The 22,535-nt window shown below is 35.4% G+C and overlaps 1 long non-coding RNA gene across 1 annotated transcript in view; it reads left to right on the forward strand.

Annotated features, from left to right (window-relative positions):
• The window catches only part of LOC144337626 (uncharacterized), a 56,768-nt gene that overhangs the window by 3,343 nt on the left and 30,890 nt on the right, over positions 1-22,535 (forward strand). Inside the window, exon 2 of the long non-coding RNA XR_013410992.1 lies at positions 19,745-19,861. This is a non-coding gene — a long non-coding RNA (uncharacterized LOC144337626). The remainder of the gene's footprint in view (positions 1-19,744; positions 19,862-22,535) is intronic.

Below are 22,535 nucleotides of genomic sequence, written 5' to 3' on the forward strand. Positions count from 1 at the left end.
ATTTAAAAGTAATTTTCTCAACTTAATTGTTAGTAATTTTTCTCCATAACATGTGTCTGTCTTTTCTTGCAAATGTAAAACAATCAATACAGAAGAGTATAAAGTTTCAAAAGTACTTCATGCCACCTTAATTTTACTATTACAGATTTCATCTTACATTGTCTACGTTTTTATGAAGGCACATGATTCAAATGCTCCATTACTTCTATTACTCTATAGAGTACTGAAAATCAACGTATTTTTAAAAAGGAAGTGACGGGTGGGCTGATGATAAATGTTATTTAATGAAAGACAAGTATTACTTTTTAAATGTTTTAAAATGTAACTAATATGTGAGGATTGACATTTTTATAAATATGGAGTTTTTTCCCTCCAGAAAATTTAATTATCTCACCTTTTTAAATTTATGCTGCTGTAAGGGCCTTCTGTTTTGCAACATTATTGGAAATATAGTCTCTAAATCTTATTTTTAAAGTTGGCTTTTAAATAGAAAAATCTGAAAATATGGGCTTTTAGAAAAAATTCTGGGGTAAGGGAAGAAAATCTATAAGAATGAATGAAGTTACAATATTCTAAGACAGAAAATGACAGGTTGCTGTCACTAATGTACAAGCTAGACCAATCTATTTGGGTCAATGTGCGAATGTTGATTTAGGAAAGAGATATAGCAGGAAAGCAAAAGTTTTGTACGCTAGAAAGCCACGTGGCAGTCTGAACTTTTCAGAGGAGATGGGTGGGGCTTATGGATTCTTTGAAAAAGCAAAGTCATCACACTTTTAATATAGCATATACAGCTTTCTTTAGTAAAAACGTATCTTTCTCCTAAATCAGCGTTTAGACTTATAGTCAACTATAAAAAGAAAGGCTGACTACCAATTAACTGACTCTTTTATACCACCCAGGCAAGCTTCTCAGTTACATTTGTTATTTTAGAAAAATACATGTTAGACCAAAGACGGAACCCACATGGGTTTTGGCATTCTTCTTTTCTCCTCAAATAAAACATGAAAAGCTTTATTGAAAAGAAGATCAAATGATGAACAAACTGGATTTGTTATAATTGTTAACAATATCTAATAATTTTGTTTCTCCTCACAAAGTTTGAAAAACAGAGTTAATTCAGTACATACCACTTGAATTACAGTGAGACGCTTCAAAAGTGTCAAGTTAAACGGGTATACAAAACAGTTCTAAAATATAGATTTATTCAGATTAAAACTTGCATTCCAATGCTATGTTAAAATATTAATTTATAGAATAAATGCACAGAGTTTACTCACCCTATGCCAGGTAGTCTTCTAGGTGCTGAGACCCAAAACTGAACAAAAGAAAACCCGGCCATGGACAGGTTCTACACATGTTATATAAAACCTTCCATGAACATCTCTGTGCTTGGAGTTGGAACTTTAAGGAGTTTGCCACCAGAATTTTATTCAGAACTTACCAATGAGGATCTATATAATTCAAATGAACTTCATTTACGTTTTTTACGTCTTTATTTCCATGTGTGCTGCAGGGTGGAGAGGAAGTATTCTGTTGTGGCTAAGCATGCATGCTCTGAAGCCAGGTGGCCTGCCACAGTGCTTTCTATCTGTGCAACACTGGGCCCTCTCTGACCTTTGGTTTCCTCATCTATGAATGGAAGGTTATAATGATATCTACCTTCTAGATTGTTATAAGGAATAAATTAAATAACACTTGTGTGGTACTTAGGCTAGAACTTACATTATAAGCACTCAACAAATGTTCATTATTATTATTGCTTAAGCTGAGGGAATAGTTAGATAGCACCAGATTCTTACGTGTACTACATAAGAGAAGGACCAGGGGGGAAAAAAATCCATGTTGTTTGCATTCTCTTCTTAGAAAACAAGAAAGTGAAAGATGAATGGAAGGATTTGTGCTTGTCGTTCTAATATCTGGCATATTTTTAATCAAAGAGGAGGACTACATGTCTCATTAAGTTTCTACTATCATTTTTCACCAAATTAAAATAAAAACACTGTCGGACTTCAATTTTCAAAAGCTCAAACTATATATGTATAATTTCCACTTCTAACCATTTTATGATCCAACTCTTATGGTAATATTTGGGAAGAATCTTCCCTTTGGGGATCTCTTTCTCATTTGGCGTCACCTTTATTACTATTCCTTAAAGACAATGTACAGTTTGTTAATAATAATATTATGGAAAATGACTTTCGGTTAACTTTGGAAATAAACTTGAATAGCAAGCATGAGAAATATTTTGGAGAGTTTTTCTTTTAAGTGGCAAGCTATTGTTCTATCATGGATATAGCCAAGGTTAAAGAAGTTCCATATGGCTTGAGCACTAGTAACACCACCAATAATTAAAGGCTGCCCCAATGTCTCTACTTAGCTATGACATCATAACCATAATTATTTTAGGACTGAAATGAACTATAGTTTTTCTCTATTCTAACCCTATCATTTAACAGTTGAAGAAACTGAGGCTTAGTTAGATAAATTTGCTGACCCAAGACAACTTGGCAAGTTGGCAATGGAAAAGGGAATGCAATTCACAACTCCTGCCACTCAGAACAACATCCTTGCCCTTGACCACTTGGCGTCTTGCAATAATGGAAAAAGTATACATCTTGAGCATTTTATTACCAACTACTTTTCCTTTATTTTCTCTAGAAAATATAACTATGAAGAATTATAATGTAAGTGAAGATAATGGGAATCTGGTTTAATTTTTACTTTCAGTTCGTGTATATTCTGACCCATGTAAAAATTCATTTTTTCCTCCCCCTTGAAAAATCTGTTATATTTTTCTCTTCCACTTAAAAGTTTTGACAAATAACAAATGAGTATCTCAGAAACATACATAATGACATGCATTGTTTTCATGCTGTGCTTTTTATATCACTTCAAAATTTTTAAGTAAAATTTATAATTGATAAATTTAAGTACAATTTATAATTTATGGTTAATATAGCAAGTACTATTTTCTTCCCATTATTTCTCTCAGGCACATGGAAATTGGGGATAGACTTTAAGTATGATTTTAAAAGTTAACATGAAGGTAAATAAGTTTATTTGACATAAACACGCTGTCTCATAGATTAGCTATAATAGAAGCTTTAATCTTTCTCTGTATATATGTGTATCCCTTAGTCAATTGTGTGTTGCAGATAAATCATTTTGGTTTTCTTCCCCATTTTTAATCTGCAGAGTTTTCTTCCCTAAGAACAAAAGTCAATAAGCATATTGCATGTTATACATTAAACAATCAACTGAATGGATTAAGATAGTTTTATTTTAGCCTAACTCTTAAGCAGGAAAAGAGAATCAATGTTGCCTCTTCAGTCTGAATAGGTTAGCTTTATGTGTAGGCAAAAAGGCAATTGCAGTTATATTATCTGATTATTTATAAGAATTAAGATAAATTAGTGCTCTAAATGGAGTCAGTCAACCCTCTTCCATTTCCCCTTCTAGTAAATAGAATGAAGACAAGATTATTTGCAGAACAACATTTAGAAAGTTCCAGGCTGACTCTTTGAGTAGGTAGATGGTTTACTGGGTATCTGGGTGGAAGTAGAAGCACTGAACCAGAGGAGGGAGAAGTGACAAAAAAAAGTATACATTTGCGAGATCTATTATTTTGCCCTTAACATAAATGAATGGTCTTTCTTCTTAGGTTTTCATGACACATTCTCTTTGGGCATGCTTCAACTAGACATGTGTAAATAAGATTTGTCTTAACATATTTTCATTTCATGTTTGTATGTAGACACTGAGTACACTAGTTAAAATAACTTACTTTGCTGCCTTAAACATTTCAAGTCAGTTGGAGCTTCCACTCCATCAAGATGGAGAGTTTGCCCGTGCTCAAGACCTGCTCTGTAATATTTCTTTATAATTTCAGCTATGACTTTGTTCATGCTGGTACAGAATTTAATGCTTACTATTTGACTACTGTTGAAACTTTGCAATTTTTAATAGCTTTTACCATTATATCATGGCCATCCATATTTCTTGCATTTCTTTTAGCCTTAAATGACACCTTTTTTGGTATTAACTTTAAGTTTTCTACTTTCTTTGTTTGCATTTTTTTTATCCTTTTGTTCACTTCTTGACTCTCTAACTCTCCTTACCAATTGTTTTAAGTGTGACTTGTAAACATTATGTACATTGGTGTTATGTGAGAGTCTACCTTTAATGGCAAAATTCATGCCATTCTCATTTAGAGTAGAGATCAGTATATCTCATGTTTATTACTGGCTTAAGTTTTTTATTTTTTTTCTTTCTCTTATTGTTTTATTTGAACAAATTACTATTTATGTTACCTTTCCTTTTGTTTGTTTTTTTTCAATTATGGTTTTCCATTCTGTTAATGGTTTTCCTTTTTCTTGCCCTTATTAGATATCTATGACTCTACTATTATTTTAAGATCAACTATGCTCCCAATTGAGATAGACTGTCTTGCTCAGTCAACACTCAGTTTTCTCTGATCTCTCTCTTATTCCTCAAAACAATAACAAAGGAAGATGAAAACCTTAGAAAGAATTATATTAGGTCCCTCCACTCTTTGCAAGATACCATTTCAATTTTAAGATTTTTTCTTTTTTTTTTTTTTAAAGACAGAGTCTTGTTCTGTCACCCAGACTGGAATGCAGTGGCACGATCATAGCTCACTTCATCCTCGAACTGCTAGGCTCAGGTGATTCTTCCACCTCAGCCTCCCACAGTCTTGGCATTACAGATGTGAGTCACTACACCTGGCTGCTTCAAGATTTTTTTATTTTTATTTTTTTGAGACAGAGTCTCGCTCTGTCACCAGGCTGGAGTGCAGTTGCGGTGATCTCGGCTCACTGTAAACTCCGCCTCCCGGGTTCAAGTGATTCTCCTGCCTCAACCTCCCGAGTAGCTGAGACTACAGCCGTGCATCACCACACCCAGCTAATTTTTGTATTTTTAATAGAGACAGGGTTTCACCATATTGGCCAGGATGGTCTTGATCTCTTGACCTCATGATCCACCCACCTTGGCCTCCCAAAGTGTTGGGATCATAGGCATGAGTCACCGCACCTGGCCAGCCTCAAGATGTTTTAATTTAGCATTAAATAACCTATTATTAGATTTTATTTACTAAGATAGAAAAAATATATTGAAAAAGAGAGAACGAGTAAACAAATAGGTGAACGAATGAATGAATGGATAGGCGGATAGGAACATCGGTCACCACCTTCCTTCTGCCTCTTATTTCTTGAATTCCCTTTTGATCGCTGCGAGTCTTTTCTCAAGTAATTTTTTTCAGGCAAGGTATTTGTGTGGTACATACTCTAAATTCTTAAATAATATCTCAGATGGTTACAGAATTCTCGAGTTATAAATCCTTTCTCCCTTTTTAGTGTCAACTATTACTAATAAGAAATACCATGCCAAACATACCTTCTCTACAAACTTTGCAGACAACTTTTATTTCTATTTGGAGGTGTCTATATTTAAAAAACTTTTGACTTTAGGAATTTCACCAGGATAAAATGTTAGATTTGTTTCTTTATTTAGAACTCTTAAAGTCCTTTTACTGCTCAGACTTCAGTTTTTTCTTCATGTCAGGGGAATTTTCTTAAATAATTTATTCAATTATTGTCTCTCCTATTTCTGTTTTTTTTTCTTCTGAAAATTCTATCATTTATATTGTATCTCATGAATCTAGTCTTCAGTCATATTATTTTTTCCCTCATGATAACCATCTCTCTATAGTTTTGCTTTGTCACTAGAAATGTTACTTGTACTTGACCTCTTAAGTTACTTAATATGATTTTTATATTGGCCATTCTCGTTCAATTCAACTATTGTATTGCTTCCCCTAAAATAATGATTTTTTGTTTTATTTTGCTTTGCCATTGTTTTAGCACAAGACAGACTTTTAAAACTCAAGTGTACTCAATTCTACATTTTATATTTTTATCTCTCCCCACAAGCAGTTTTGCTTCACTGCAAATATGCCCTGATTATTCTGCCTGATCATCCTTTCTGACTGGTGGGAAATTTTAGATAGGTTATTATTTCTGACTTCTTGTCTCATGCAGCTCAGATCTAGAGGTTGGAGTTTCCTAAGAGTTTAGAATCCCACTGCTAAGAAAAGCAGAATAGTTCTAACACCCACAGTTTAGAGGGTTGCCTGTTTCTTGCCAAAGCACCTGGAGGAATTCTCTTCACTCCCTAGCTCCCCTGAACTCTTTCAGCCTCTAGGGACAGAAGAACTCATTCATCACTGACCCTCTCAATATTCTAGGGGCCAGAGGCACCTTGTATATTCAGTCAGAAGAATGTCACCCGTCTTCTTGTGGTTTCCCAAAATATAAGATAGCAATTATGGAAAAAAAAAAAAATGAAAGAATCGTAGGATAGGTCCAGAGGATATAAAGCTGCTGCTTATGAGTCCACAAATCTGTGAAAGCTAGACTCATCCTACAATCTACTTCTTTATTTTCCTTTTGCCCAGGCAATAATGCTTTACTCTAGTAGTTTGCCCTGCCACAATTCTTTTTGCTCTGATTTTAACAGACGTCATATCCCAATTATACCAGCTTTCCATGAGTTCCAAAGTCTCCTGGGTTAACAGAGTCAAATAGCTTGAAATAGGAGTAGATAAAAAAGAGAAGGTGGCCCAGCTGCTGCCAAAATCTCTGCTCATGGTATCTACTTTCTGTAACACTCCTATAGTGAGCTGATCAAATCCTACTAGTGAGTGAGTTCTCGTGAGATCTAGTCATTTGATAGTATGTGGTACCTCCCCACTCATTCTCCTGCTCCTGCTTACATGTGACAGGCCTGCTCTCCCTGTATAGCCTGCAGAACTGTGAACCATTAAACTTCTTTTCTCATAAATTACCCAGTTTCAGGTATAAAAAGCAATCTTTAAAGCAATGCAGCTTTAAAGATAAAGCTTTAAAGATAAAATAAAGCTTTATCTTTAAAGCAATGCAAGAACGAACTAATCCACTGCTCCAGAAAAGATATCATATATGACACAACATCTACAATTAAGGCAAAAATTTACTTGAGTTATGGTAGCTCACTCTCATGCTCAAAGATCCATCTGACTTTCTATGTTGGTGAATAAATGGCAATATCATCGGGACTACCTCCCATGGATCCTTAGGTCTTTAATAATGGCACTAATTGTTGCTATTTTTCCAGAATAAGGTATTATTTTGGATTTACTCTCTTGACTGTAGAGTACAAGGGTAATTTCAGAGGCTTCCATTTGGCATTTCTTTTTACAATATCCCCTACCTCACAGGCCAAGGAACCAGAGTGGGATTTTTCCCAACAATAAGGTGTTCTTACTTTAATTATATATTGAAGACCGAGAAAATGATCATCCATGGTCCTAGTAGACCCACTGTGAGCTGGACCTGTTCCAGAACCTGAATTTATTACTCAGCCCTCATTTATACCTAATCTAATATAGCGGCCATGGTATTTCTTCCAGCCCCTGTTTATCTAGGTCAACTCGAGTCCTACATGAAACAGTCCTTGAATTATTTCAGTGTTCCCTTTTCCCCAGTGAACAATTACCTAAGCAAATGGCCACAGACCTTTTGGGGAAAGACTGGAGAATTGTTACCTAAACACTTTTAATGGTAATGTAGGGTCCTTCCCCTGAGGAGTTGGTCTCTCCTCCCATCAGTGGTTCCTGGACTGAAAACTGCTAGAAGTTCTGCAGTAGGAAAGAAATTGTGACTCCTTATTGAGGCAGCTGCCCTTAAATTCCTCTTCATCCCTCTGTGGTTTTCGTGGCTTGTACAGATTGAGCTAGACTGTGTAGCAGGAGAATATCACAGGTATGATGAACACAATTGGAAATATGCGATCCCATTTCTGTCTTCATCTGTTGAGTAGTTAAAATTATCCAGCTCCTCTGGACCTCAGCTACAAAAATGCATCTTGCATCTTGCATCTTGCCCACCTGGAAATAACTTCAGAGTGCCTACACTAGTTCTAGCCACTGTAGCCTCTTCTTACCTACTGAGGAGACCTGATCTGGCATTGCCCTTGGGAGTTTCTCTACTCTTAGATTCTCACTAACATGATGTGTTTCTACTAACCCATGTTTCTACTAACATGGATTAGTAGAAACAAACACATGATGTGTTGCTTGAGTGTGACCAGTCTCAGATTCCACTGTGTATGACACAGTTTCACCTGCTCCCAGTCACTTCATCTCTACCAAACCTGACTCACTGATAGTGTTCTGCCTGTAACTATATCAGGAGTAAGAATAAACAGAAGTGTGTGTGTGTATGTGTGTGTGCGTGTGCGAAGAAGGGGAGGATTGTGGGGGCAAAAGATCTCTATCTCAAATATATTTTTTCCTCCTGTAGAGTACCTTCTGAGTCACCCATTTACTATAATCTAACACTGAGATAAAGTGTAACTTTCTCAGCTTCCTTCAAGGTTAATTTTCAGAGATCTGTACATGCACACTGACTTGAGCTGTCAGAATATATCTTGATTTCTGAAAGACATTTAATCAGTTTTCCAAGATATTCCTGCAGATAAAACGAGTGAATGTTGAAAGAATAATAAAGTTATTATTCCAGTTATGAATAACCACACCTAAAGAATACCAAGCTTTGAATCACTGTCAGCCTTGAGTTAGGTTTCTTGTGACATGCATTAGATACTGTCTTATTCAACATTTTAATCAATGGCTTGGATAAAAATAAAGGTACACTTATAAAAGCAAAGTCGGATGAAAAAAGCTAAGATTTAAAAATAGAGTAAAGTTGTATGAGTCCGTTTTCATACTGCTGATAAAGACATACCCAAGACTTGGAAGAAAAAGAGGTTTAATTGGACTTACAGTTTCACATGGCTGAGGAGACCTTAGAATCATGGCAGGGGGTGAAATGCACTTCTTACATGGTGCAGCAAGAGAAAATGAGGAAGATGCAAGAGTGGAAACCCCTGATAAAACCATCATATCTCATGAGACTTATTTATTACCATGAGAATAGCATGGGGAAAACTGCCCCCATGATTCAAATTATCTCCCACTGGGTCCCTCCCACAACATGTGGGAATTATGGGAGTACAATTTAAGGTGAGACTTGGGTGGGGACACAGAGGCAAACCATATCATTCCAACATTGGCCCCTTCAAATCTCATGTCATCACATTTCAAAACCAATCATGCCTTCCCAACAGTCCCCCAAAGACTTAACTCATTTCAGCATTAACCCAGAAGTCCACAGTCCAAAGTCTCATCTGAGACAAGGCAAGTCCCTTCCACCTATGAGCCTGTAAAATCAAAAGCAAGCTAATTTCTTCCTAGATACAATTGGGGTTACAGATATTGAGTAAATACAGCCATTACAAATGGAAGAAATTGGCCAAAACAAAGGGGTTATACGGCCTATACTAGTCCAAAAATCCAGTGGGGCAGTCAAATTTTAAAGCTCCAAAATGATATCCTTTGACTTCAGGTCTCACACCCAGGTCACACTGATGCAAGAGGTGGGTTACTATGGTCTTGGGCAGCTCTGCCTCTGTGGCTTTGTGGGGTACAGCCCCCCTCCCAGCTTCTTTTATGGGCTGGTGTTGAGTGTCTGTGGCTTTTCCAGGTGCACAGTGTAAACTGCCAGTGGATCTACCATTCTAGGGTCTGAAGGATGGTGGACCTCTTCTCACAGCTTCACTAGGTGGTGCTCCAGTAGGGACTCTGTGTGGGGGCTTCAACCCCACATTTCCCTTCTGCACTGCCCTAGCAGAGGTTCTCAATGAGTGCCCCACCCCTGCAGCAAACTTCTACCTGGGCATCCAGGCATTTCCGTACATCTTCTGAAATCTAAGCAGAGGTTCCCAAACCCCAGTTCTTGACTTCTGTGCACCATCAGGCTCCACACATGTGGAAGTTGCTGAGGCTTGGGGCTTGCACCCTCTGAAGTCATAGTCTAAACTCTATGTTAGCCCCTTTCAGCCACAGAAGGAGTGGCTTGTATTCAGGGCACCAAGTTCCTAAACTGCACACAGAACGGGAACCCTGGGCCCTTCCCATGAAACCATTTTATCCTCCTCTGCCTCCAGGTCTGTGATGGGAGAGGCTGCCACAAAGGTCTCTGACATACTCTGGAGACATTTTCCCCCTTGTTTTGGGGATTAACATTTGTCTCCTTGTTACTTATGCAAATTCACGCAGCCAGCTTGAATTTTTCTTCAGAAAATGGGATTTTCTTTTCTATCGCATTGTCAGGCTATAAATTTTCCGAATTTTTACACTCTGCTTCCCTTTTAAAACTGAATGCCTTTAGCAGCACCCAAGTGACATCTGGAATACTTTGTTGCTTAGAAATTTCTTCTACCAGATACCCTAAATCATCTCTCTTAAGTTCAAAGTTCCACAGATCCCTAGGGCAGGGGCAAAATGCTGCCAGTTTCTTTGCTAAAACATAACAAAAGTCACCTTTGTTCCAGTTCCAAAAAAGTTCCTCATCTCCATTTGAGACCACCTCAGCCTGGACCTTATTGTCTATATCGCTATCAGGCTTTTGGTCAAAGCCATTCAACAAGTCTCTAGGAAGTTCCAAACTTTCCCACATATTTCTGTCTTCTTCTGAACCCTCCAAACTGTTCCAACTTCTGCCTGTTACCCAGTTCCAAAGTTGCTTCCACATTTTTGGGTATCTTTTCAGCAACACCCCATGACTGGTACCAATTTACTTTATTAGTCTGTTTTCATGCTGCTGATAAATACATACCTGAGACTGGGAAGGAAAAGAGGTTTAAATGGACTTACAGTTCCATATGACTGGGGAGGCCTCAGAATCATGGTGGGAGGTGAAAGGCACTTCTTCCATGGTGGTGGCAAGAGGAAATGACAATGATGTAAGAGAGAAAACCCCTGATAAAACCATCATATCTCATAAGACTTATTCACTACAAAGAGTGGTATGGGGGAAATCGCCCACATGATTCAAATTCTCTCTTACTGGGTCCTTCCCATAACATGTGGGAATTGTGGGAGTACAATTCAAGATGAGATCTGGGTAGGGACACAGAGCCAAACCATATCATTAGTCATAGTACTAAATTAATAAGGTAAAACTTAGAGAAGAATACCATCTTAGAATTATACTGAAGCTAAGATCACACAGTTTCAAACCACTGATTGTATAGATGAGGAAACCAATGCCCAGAGAGGTGAAATGATTGACATAGGGCCACTGAGCTTGCTTGTAACAGAGCCAGGATTGAATTCTGGCTCGTTTTTCCAGTGTTATGTGACTATGCCTCGGTTCTTCTCTCTCAATACTATCCTTAGATAGCCTCCATATTATGCCTCCAAATTGATTTTTAATTTGCTAAATTCTAAATAGATAATAAAAACTATGCTTATCAATGTGGAGTCCTATATCTAGTCCAAAACAAACAAACAGAAATTGTTTGCATTAGTGCAGGATGGACAAGGCAGACAGGTGAAAGAGACACTGGTTTTTTGGCAATAATACATCTCTAAAATGTGATTTGACTTCATAAAAAGCTAATTCAGTCTTAAATTGCATCAGTGGACAGGAGGCATTCAGACTGAGATAGGCTTTTGTTGCATTTTGTTCTGCAATGATCAGAGCACTTCTTTAATGGCCTATCCAGTGCTGGGCAGCACCTTCACAAACTAAAGAACATTAATCATAGGACTCTCTGAGTGAAAATCTGGAAATCATGACAGAAATAGAATATTTGTTAAAACTGATATTGAGATTTTTTCACCTAGAGGAAGTAAACATTTAATTTATGTGTGTGTTTGTTTATTTGTTTGATACAACACATTAGTAAATAGCCATGAAGAAAAGGAGTGATTTATTTGTAATCATGTTTGGTTCTGTCTGAAGTGGTCTGAATTTTCTGTAATAAAGAAAGTCTGGTAAAGCTGAAATTTCTTTCTGATTAAAAGCAGCATTAATCCTCTTTGCTTTTGTTAATCTAAAATGATCCAGTGCCTTTAAAAAAAAAAAAAAAAAAAAAAAAAAAACACAAAGAATTGCATTTCTTTGTTTAGTACCTAAATATGTTACCCATTGAGCCAAAAGATATAAACCCCAGAAGCACTTTTATTCTTTCCACTGTTTGGTTGTATAAGCAATCTGTGGCAGAAATTTTGTTTGAATGTTTCTCAGTTAACCCTGCCTGGGTATCTAGAGATCTATGAGTTACCCCATTATAGTCACAGGCCTGTGTTAAATCTGTGAAAGAATTTTATTTCAAAGCATAATTTATTTTATTAATAAGTAATATCTTATTTCTACATGATGTTAGTAAGTAGATCAAAAAAGACACTAAAAATAAAGTGGGAATTTTATTGTATTTTCCTAAAGTGTCCTTTGTTCACAAGGAGAATCATTTTAGATCTTTTATAAAAATATTAGTTGGAAATATTTTATTAATTAAAACTCTCAAAGAGTAATGAGTTGACATAAGAAAAGTTTTTATCCACCTTTTCCTAAGTGAAGTATTGAAATTGAAATTGAAAGTATTATTATGAACCATGCAGGAAGCCAATATTTTTAATGCTACCATGTTGAAATAAGACTAATAACTCACACTGATTTTTGTCAGTGAAATAAGAGGATAGTTGAGTTCATTTGAAAAGCAAAGCATAAATATTGATGAATGCCTTTTGACTCTGTCATCTAAACTTCAACTTTAATGATAATATTATATGCAGTGCCCCCTGCTTTATATTTGTAACATGCACAATATATTTCATGGAGCATTTAGGTATAAAAATATAATTTTTACATTTGTATATAATTCAAACAAATCTCTCTTTAAAGACCTTATGTGATTCATATCAGAAGATGTAATAGTCACCAATTTTGAGTAAGTTTAAGAAATAAAGGTTTAAACTCAGTCATTTCAGATTTTCCTTAAAACTCTTCTCCCTTGAATGCATCTAATTTAGGGATATTGAGTCCTAAAGTTGTTGAGAGATGGGTGAGAGAACACTGAGTCCTTGGACACCAAATGTCTGTTGGTGTCCACAGGGTGTATCACTCTCTGCTGGCCCTTTCTGCCTCACGGAGTTGTCCAAGTTGCCATCAGCCCACACATTCTCTGTTTGCTCAGCCTAATTTCTCTCTCCCTACATTTCTCACCCTTTAAAAGGCAGAAGTCATTTTGAGATGCTCTGCAAAATGCGCACTCTGCAAAATGAGAAACCAGGGAGCTGGATCAGGTTTCATCTGGATTCAGTATGCTTATACTTCATGTCAACTATTACCATGGTTCAGGATTATCTACAACTTTTCTCACATATCTCTTCCCTTTCAGAAGATGGCAAGGTCTTTTCTGCTTTGAATTCCTTAGCTCTCTCCCGGCATTCTACCATTCATCTCCTGGAACTGAGGCCTTAGCTCTTCCAAGAGACCCTCACCTAAGTCTGACTTTCTTGTTTTCTTTTCCCATTCTCTTTCTCTCCAAGTTTTCAGAGGTGGTTTTTCATTTATCCTTTTTTAAAATTTTAATCTCATCTCCATTTAGAGCAGAGGAAAATGCTTTGCACTTTTCTAGCTCTTCTCTCTTAAACCTTGGACATTCATGTTTTCATAAAGCCAAAAGTTTTCTGACATCATGATTTTCTGGCTCTGTCATAATACCTCTCCCTTGGAGCAATGGGAGTGTCAAGCCCTGTAGTCTCAAAGGAGTGGGGAAGGGGAGCATCACTGCTTTGAAAGAAAATGTGTGTGTGTTGCAGGGGTAGATAGGATGGGTGGGTAGCAAAGCCTGCTTAATATTTTGTAATATTGTTCTGTTATGTGTGCTTCATCATGCGTATTGGTTTATTAGAGAAAATCAAGTGCCTACATGGAAAGAGAAACAGGTGTCTGTCACTGGAATGTAGCTTCCTGAGGTCAGGGACTTGCTTTATTTTCTTCTATAACTTTAAAGCCATGCCCGGCACATAGCAGAAGCACTATAAATAAATCCAGGATTAATGTGTTGAAGGAATGCCCATTACATATCTAGATTGAAAGTGTTCTTAGGTTCAGCACCGTGCTTCAGAGTGGGCCTGAAAAGAAATTAAATGAATGAAAGCTCAATCTTAAAACAGGACTAAAGCTTTGATAATTTCAAAATGAGAAATAGGTCCATTTTTAGACTGCATCTTTGAAGTGTTAGATATCTCAAGTGGGTCATTTTATGGTTGAACTCTCTGACAAATGTCTAAAATGTGACTACTGTGTTGAAGAATAGAGATTAATGTACTGTAGGCCACATTCCCTGCTGGTTCACTGCAAATGGGTCTATGAGTGCCATGTATTGATCTTCTCAGCGCTGTGGGTGGCAAGAGCCCCTTGGCTACCACCTTCATCTGAGAGAAGCCTCCTCCTTTTGCTCAATTTGTCATCTAAATACATGGAGCAAGCAGGGTTGAGTCTAATGTAAAAAGTCTGACCTATATTCAAGCTAGTTTCCTCTAGCCTCGGTTTTTCTCTAAATGATAAATTATCAAATATATAAATTGACTGCCACATAGGTAACATTCACTAATATCGGTCGTTATTTTTACTTTATATGTAGAAAGGCTAATTCTGAGCAATGCTGCATGTTACTTGCACGTTAGGTATGAAGTGTATGTCAACTTAAGCAACAAAGACTTTCTCCTCATTTTAAAATATTAATTATTGCAACAAAAGTAGTAGCTTTGTTAAGCTACTTGCTAGAACCTAAAAATGAATCTATGCTATCATGTATAGATGAATATATCACTTTATATTCTTTTAGTCCATTTCATCTAATACAATAGCTACATCAAATAAATTAGAATTAAAATAAGACCTAGGATAATATATTTTTTTACACTATTTTAAATTGAAATTTATTTGTTCTTCACTGTTGTTCTGCATTCTAATTTTGGTAGTATGTTGTGGCATATGCTTTAAGAAAATACTAAAGACTGGAATCTAAAATTAAAGGGATGATTTGCACCAAAGGCGGTTCCAAACTATGAACTAACACGTTTAGTGAGAGACTACTAAGGACTTAAAAAAAGATGTATTCCTTGCTTATTCCTTTTCTCCACTAGGTTTCAATAGTTTATATATGCATAAAATTCTCTCTCTCTCTCTCTCTCTCTAAAATAGAGATGGGATCTCACTCTGTTGTCCAGGCTGGAGTATAGCGGTGTGATCACAGCTCACTGCCTTCTTGAACTCCTGGACTGAAGCAATCATTCTGCTTCAGCCTCTTTAGTAGCTCAGACTACAGGTGCACACCACCATATGCAGTTAATTTTTTAAGTTTTTTGTAGAGACAGGAATCTGACTATGTTGCCCAGGCTGCTCTCGAACTTTGGGCTCAAGTGAACCTCCCACCTCTGCCTCCCAAACTACCTGAATTACAACTGTGATCTACCACTGCCAGCCCCATTTATCTCACAGTTTGGTAGACTGAGAATCCTGGGCAACAATTTGTTTGAAAGCTGATAGCTGTATTTGAGAAATAGCAAAAGAAGGCTATAATTTGGATTTCTATTTTGAAAGATGGCATAAACAATACTAGGAGTTCATTCTGGGAGAATGTTATCTAAAGATATAATTAAGAAAATAATTTTGCATGAAAAAAGAAGGTCATTAAATAATAATATTTAAATAATTTGTAAAGTTAGAGGTCTTTTCTTGGTGTTACCTTTATCTTTAAGCAAGAAATTTGTTGTTATATAATAGGGTAGTATAACTGGATCTGAAATTTTTTTAAAAATCCACAATTTGGATAAATTTTTATAGAACCCAAGTGGAATAAATTGTTTAGTAATCGGTAGATTTCTGCTTAATGATTATCCTTGCAGAAGTCTAATGATATTTACAATTTCTACATTTATAGTTGCTCTTGCTGGCTGAGTAAAATATCATTTGTTGAGACTCAATGTTATCTTCCCCCTAAATTATTTGGACTTTCTAAATTTTAAAATTAATGTTTATTCATTATTTAAAATCAAAATTCCATCTGAATTTTAACTCACTTATTTTTAGCACTGTTCTTTTTCTTCTTGGCTATCTTTAAAAAACATAGAGATTAAGTGACATTTAATTGTCCAAAAATGAAATAGTCAAGCCTGTTTGATAACTTTCTGTAATTGATTAGGGATAAATAAACAAAGAGGCAATATTTTCCCACACTCTTTTTGGTCAGCATAGTATAAAAAATATTTTAGACATCAAAGGATTATTTTTATCAAATTAGAAGCCTGCCTAAACCATATCATTCCTTGGTTTTACCTCCAAATCATTTATATTGTACAAGTCACTCAGGGCAGCAATAGTAAGTGACAAATAGTATAAATTTAAAAAGAAATGAATTACAATCCATTCTAAAATATTTGCCTAGAGAATAGGTATAAGTAAGATAAGGGACTAATTTTAAATAATAATGCTGGTCCCTTCATTAGAGAAATAAATTAAATTGTCTTTAGATTTCCCACAGGCTGCCATTTACCATTATCCAGTTTTGATAATGAGTTTGAGCAGGTATTTTTCTCTTTGATTCAAACTGCTCTTCTAGTGAAAGAGCCCAAAGGGAAGTAATCTTCTTCAATTCAAATTTCCTATGCCAGGACCACTGACAACCCTGGCAACTGCAACCACTAAAATCATTAAGTTGGATAATGGCTATTTACGTAAAGTTCACACAATTGTTAAATTGATTCCAGATGTCTAAATAATCTGCACGCGCATTAGCAGGAAGTATATCAAATACACACGTGTGTGTTCTACATATATTAACCTATCACCTGTCAGTTACATGACAGTAGATAGACCAGAAGTAATAAAGCCTTACTACATGTAAATTGTAGCTCTGAAGTCAGCGTTCACTTATATGAGCTCAAATCCATATAGCTAACTCACCTTTACTTTTATCAAAATTGCTTTGAATTAAGGATGGGAGAAGAACCTTGGATATGGACACATTAGTTCCATTAAAATCATGTCTATTGTGAACCTAAGGTAAAAGCTGAGAGAAAGGTTTAAAAGCAGGTCTTTTCTTTTCATTATGAATTCCAAGAAAGGATTCTAGTTGTTGGGAATCTATCGTAATGCTCTTGCTGAAGGTTCCTCAAGTATAACTCAGGATCTGTGTCCCAACTGCTCTTTGGAAGAGAACAGAATTGTTGTAAAGATTTGGTCTACAGCATAAAGTATTACATATTAGAAATATTGATTCGTGTCTGTGAGTTCCCCTCCACAACTCTAATGACCAGATTATCCTAGATGTAAGATGGTCTTTCAGTCCTGATAGGGCTCCATAGTTGCCCTGAAATTACTGCTCTCTTAGGGAGAAACTTTCTTAATTGCTTTAATGTAAAATTATTTATATGTATTTATTTATTTTCTACTTAAAATATTTTAGTTTATTTTTGTCTTAGGGAAATTTAAAAACCACAATAATGTCTAATGCTCATAAATAGAGATTTTTAGATGTGATGCACTCAAGCATTTCCTAGAAGCTGTCTTTAAGGTTAACATACCTATCTGGGGCTAGCATGGTTTAGGGTCTTGAAGGACTGCAGTAGCACTAGTAAAAGCAGGCAAAGAAGATGTACTCTTTTGGACTAGGAATTTTTTTTCTATCTTCTGTTCAAAGAATAAAAGCAAATATGAAGGTACATAAAATATTTGAAAAACACACTCTAAATTTGGTATATTCAATAAAGTATATAAAATAATAGCTGTTTTGCTGAAGATAATATGAGTGTCTTATAGCTGTTCTCTTAAAGAAGTGATTCTGAAATGTTTTAGCGTTTACTTTATCAGAATAATAAACTCATTAGATGATTGCCCCTGCACTCGCTTCTTATATAAACTGACCACTGCCTAAAGCTATGGACTTCCTAGCAGAAATCTCTCCCCGATGTTCTATCTCCTATCTCAAACCATTTTACACTTTAGACAGGCAACTGAGGCAACTACACACAGATGTGATACATACCTCAAAAGTTTTCTAAGAAACTTTTATGGAGTTTCAGATGAGGGGAAGGCTGTGTCCTGTTGGAAGGATCTGAGAGTTCCATGCTGGAAATTTCATTTCAATTTGAACCAAGGAATGGACTACACTGGATCTCAATAGGAACAAGCTGGTTGAGCATATTCCAGACAAAGGACTAATGTGATCAAAAGATCAGAGAAAAGAAATTTCTGACATGACTGGTGACCAGGTCAATTCATCAAACAAGTGGGCCAAGAAACACTGTCATTTGAAAATAAATGTTAGAAAGTTGGTTGGGATTGCATTATAGATACCCCTGCATATCAGATTACATTTTTAAAGATTTTTGCGCTTCATAAAGGAAGCTGTGGCAAATATTCAAAGAAATTTTTGTTCTTGTTAGAGCTGCATTAAGAAGATTAATATGATGAAATTCATAGGATGGAACAAGAAGAGAAACTAGAGGTGGGCAGAGAGAGGTAAAAGCCCAAACTAGGGTGGGGACACTGAGAATGGAAAGGAAGTGACATATTGTGAAAGAAAAAACACAATTTGTGGTTACTTAAATGTACAGAAAAACAGCATAAGCAGATTCTTAATCAATAATTTGCCAATATTTGTTTTACATATTAATAGGGCCGAAGGGTGTTTCGTAGTTTTAGGAGGTGCTTCAAGAGATCTGCACCATATCCTCCTCTGGGACATTCAGAGTGTTAACACATCAAAGTCTATGAGAAGACCTGTGTAAAGATACCAACTTAACTTTATTTCAGCAAGAATTATCCATCTTACTCCAGTAGATATTGGCATGTCTGTAGTTGTATGTGGAACACCTATTCATAGTCTAAAAACCTAGTATTCTTTAGTACACACTTTCTGGTGCTTAGAGAAGTAATAAACGTTAGCTCTCAGTTCTGCCTTTTGCTATGGCACAGCCACACTTTCTTGTCATTTTTATTCCACACACGTCGTTGCTTATCAGTGTGTGCTTATTGAGGGCAGGGGTAATATTGAGCCGTAACATAATTTTGAATCATCAAATATTTTGAACTAGAAAATGTTCTAATCTAGCATCACTCAGTTAAAACTCTATTTGAAAATATCTTGGAAACATACAATACAATGAAAACCATAAGAACAAAGACCATAAATCCAGAAAATAAAAATGAATGAAAAGATCAAGATATAATGTACAAATGACAGTTAAACTTTTATAATTCCTTAATTTATGAAAAATAATTCAAATACATTTAGTATTTTACAAATGAGCAGGTAAAATAATTATGATTTTTGAAGACTATATTATTATTTCTGTATAAGAAAGGTAAACATAACACTTGTAATTTGTTTCTGCAGTTAATAATTAACATGGGTCTTTTTTTAGATGAAATATCTTGAACATGTAAAGAAAAGTCTTGACATTATTTTATTAGAATAAAGTACTAGAATTCTCTCATTCCTTATTAAAAAAAAATAAGTCTATGTTACCATGTTTGTCAATCTCATTTGATTTTCTATTCTTAGGTCTAAAGTTTTACTAAAAATGTAATGAATTTATCAGTAAAACACATGCTTAGAATCCAAATATATTAAAAATTTTTGTAAGTAAGCAAAAGAGATAAATAAGGAAATGTCTTTACTTTGATTTTTAGAAAAAAGGTAAAGAATTTTATTTTCTAAGAGAGCAAAGCAAATTATTTTATGGTGACACTGAGACAGAAAAGAGTTTGTTTTCATTTCTGGTATTATTTGCCAATGTTTGACAGTTGAATTTTTTTTCCAGATGAGAATTGTGCATCAATGTTCAAGTCCCAAGAGATGTTATCAGTCTAAACAGCCCAGTGAACAAGTATTTGTGACCCTCCTTCCAAATGAAACGTTCTATAGAAAGGTGGAAGTGGTAAGAAACCGTTGAAACAGTGGTTTAGAAGGTAGGTCTTTGTGGTACTGATGGGAAATAGTCGTTAGGGGAAAGCTGCTTCACCACACAGGAAACAGAAAAACTCTTGAATGCATCTTGTCCAGCTGTGGCAGACGAATTTACATAGATAACATTTTAAAATGAGAGAGTTTGTACTCAACTGGTGACCAAGAAACGGAGACGTGAAGGGCTGCATGCAGAGAGAAGGGAAATGTTTTAAAGTTACAAGACCTACAAGCTGTGCGTTTTGCAAATCACATAGCTACATATCTTCTCAGCAAAGATGTTTAAAATAGAGACCTACACTTTATCATATTGAAAACCAGAGCAATCTCAATGAAGGTTAAAAACAAATGTTTACCAAACCAAAAGAAACTCAAGGAAGCATTTTATAAGCTCACAGAGCTATTATTGAATGCTTTGAAATGGAAATATTTTTATTTTCTAATTATAGATATTGAAAAAGGTAATAAGTAAAAATATTCATAATAAATATTAAAATAGTAACAACAAAGTTTGCCACTTTTTCTCACTTAAGAGGAACTGATTTGGTTTTGTGAGTTCACTTAATTGTAATGCAAATTCAGAACTGCCATCCACATATTATAGATGAGCAAACAGACTCACAGAGATTGAGGCTTTTGACCAAGCTCCTAGGGCTCAGGTTTTGAACCCAGATGTGATGAAGTCTGAAGCTTGGGCTTGTTAAATATTATTGTGAAACTCCCATCATAATAATTTGAACAGTAACAAAAATAATTACATTCTGTGTTTGGTTTGTTCTCTCTCTCTCTCTCTCTCTCTCTCTCTCTCTCTCTCTCTCTTTAGTTATTTTATTCTTCTTCCAGAATGTCATATATATTATTCTCCATATAAGGAAATATAAGAATATATTCATCCTTAAATACAATGTTGGAAATGCTCTCTTGGAAAGACTTCTTTGTGGCTTCTGGTTTTGTTCATTACTCTGTTTTTAATGATCATTGTTCTTCTTCTTTCACAATATTGTAACATACTACCAGAGTCATTTTATTGGAAACACTTTGAAACTAAACAAACTTCAACAATAATATTGTGGCTATAACTCAAATTCTCACTCACATGGAAAAATTGTGTGTTTTCGCTATAAAATATATGTGGAAAAAAGAAGTGTGAAGTAGAAAATGATGACAAAGTTGAAATAAATTTATTAAAAGCATGATTCATTGGTCTTTTATTCTATTCTACTCATCTAGTGAATTTGTAAGATTTTAAGTGTGTTGGTAATTTCTTTAAGCAATCTAGGTACTATTACTGGGGAAAAACATCTCAAAGACAAACACTCTAGTATATCAATAGCTAATTCACATCTGAGGCCTCTTCCATTTCGCATTACTCTCTCAAATACTTCTTGAACATAGGAAGAGTCAATCTCACTTTCCTTTTTTAAGGCACTTAGAAAACTTCTTCATTTCCTAAATGTTTCTGTGTCATGTTCTAATTGAATTTTCATCAGGCTATAAGATAATTTAAAATGCTACTTTACTGATTTCCTATTTAGGTTAAAGACTACTTTCTAATAACATGTTTCTGTGTGCTTTACACGCATGCACAATTCATGCATGATGTTTGTTTGGTCTATCCCAGAGCCAAGGCAGGCCAAATAATGATTTAGAAATATCTTCTGGGAGACAAACTTTTATGTAGCAGGATGACTATATTGTAAACATTTAAGACTTGTCTAAAACTCTCTACAATGTCCATATTCACATTGTCACACTATCCTTTAATACAGCTCTTTTGGATTTTTAAATACAGAAGATTCCTAGGATTAAAGCATTTAACATGGGAGCAACCACTTGTAGGAATCTAGTCCAATCCTCTTATTTTACAGCTAAGGAAAGTAAGACTCAGCACCATAAGTATATTGAAGATTGGCTCAAGGATCAGGTTGTTTTCTGATTTCCAATATTGTGTACTTAATTTAGTATAATTACTAGCAATTGATTTTTACTCAGTAAGACACTGGGCCCAGGGTCCCAGAGCAGATAAAAAAATAAATGATCAAAATAGCTTGAACCATTTTGGCCTAAATATTACCGTTTTAGAGAAAAATATCATATCAATGGATTTGATGAGGCCTGAGACGCCATATTTGAATGTCCTTATGATCACTGATTCATTCACTTTTAGATTTTGAAAGTCACTTTAATGACTTTTAAAGATGATCATATTATTTTGGTCCAGTTGGATCATTAAGGCAATTTTTTCTAAAGCAAACCACATACAATCACTAAAATGGAATAAACCTAAGTTACAAGGAGGACTAAGCAGACACAACCATGAATGAGTAAATCTAAATTCTATGATTAATGACTTTGAGGACCTTGTACTTGACTTCTGTAATAGCATTTAACAAATCCTTTCATCAGAATCATTTCTCATGCTGTACTTTAAATGAAGTTCTTTGTCTGGTCTAGAACAAGCTGGAAAAGAGCTGGCAAAGAGCCTGTGGTCATATATTTCAGATTTGTTAAGCGTCTTTAATCATCCCCCTGTAGATAAAAATATCTTCCACCAAATCTCTTAACTTGGTTCAGATAGTCCATAGTTCATAGTTTCTGAATCCCCAGTGTGGTCTGCTTTCTAACCCTGCCTTGTAGTTTCTTCTTTG

Source organism: Macaca mulatta, chromosome 1 (genome assembly GCF_049350105.2).
Source record: "Macaca mulatta isolate MMU2019108-1 chromosome 1, T2T-MMU8v2.0, whole genome shotgun sequence".
Classification (NCBI taxonomy): Eukaryota; Metazoa; Chordata; class Mammalia; order Primates; family Cercopithecidae; genus Macaca; species Macaca mulatta.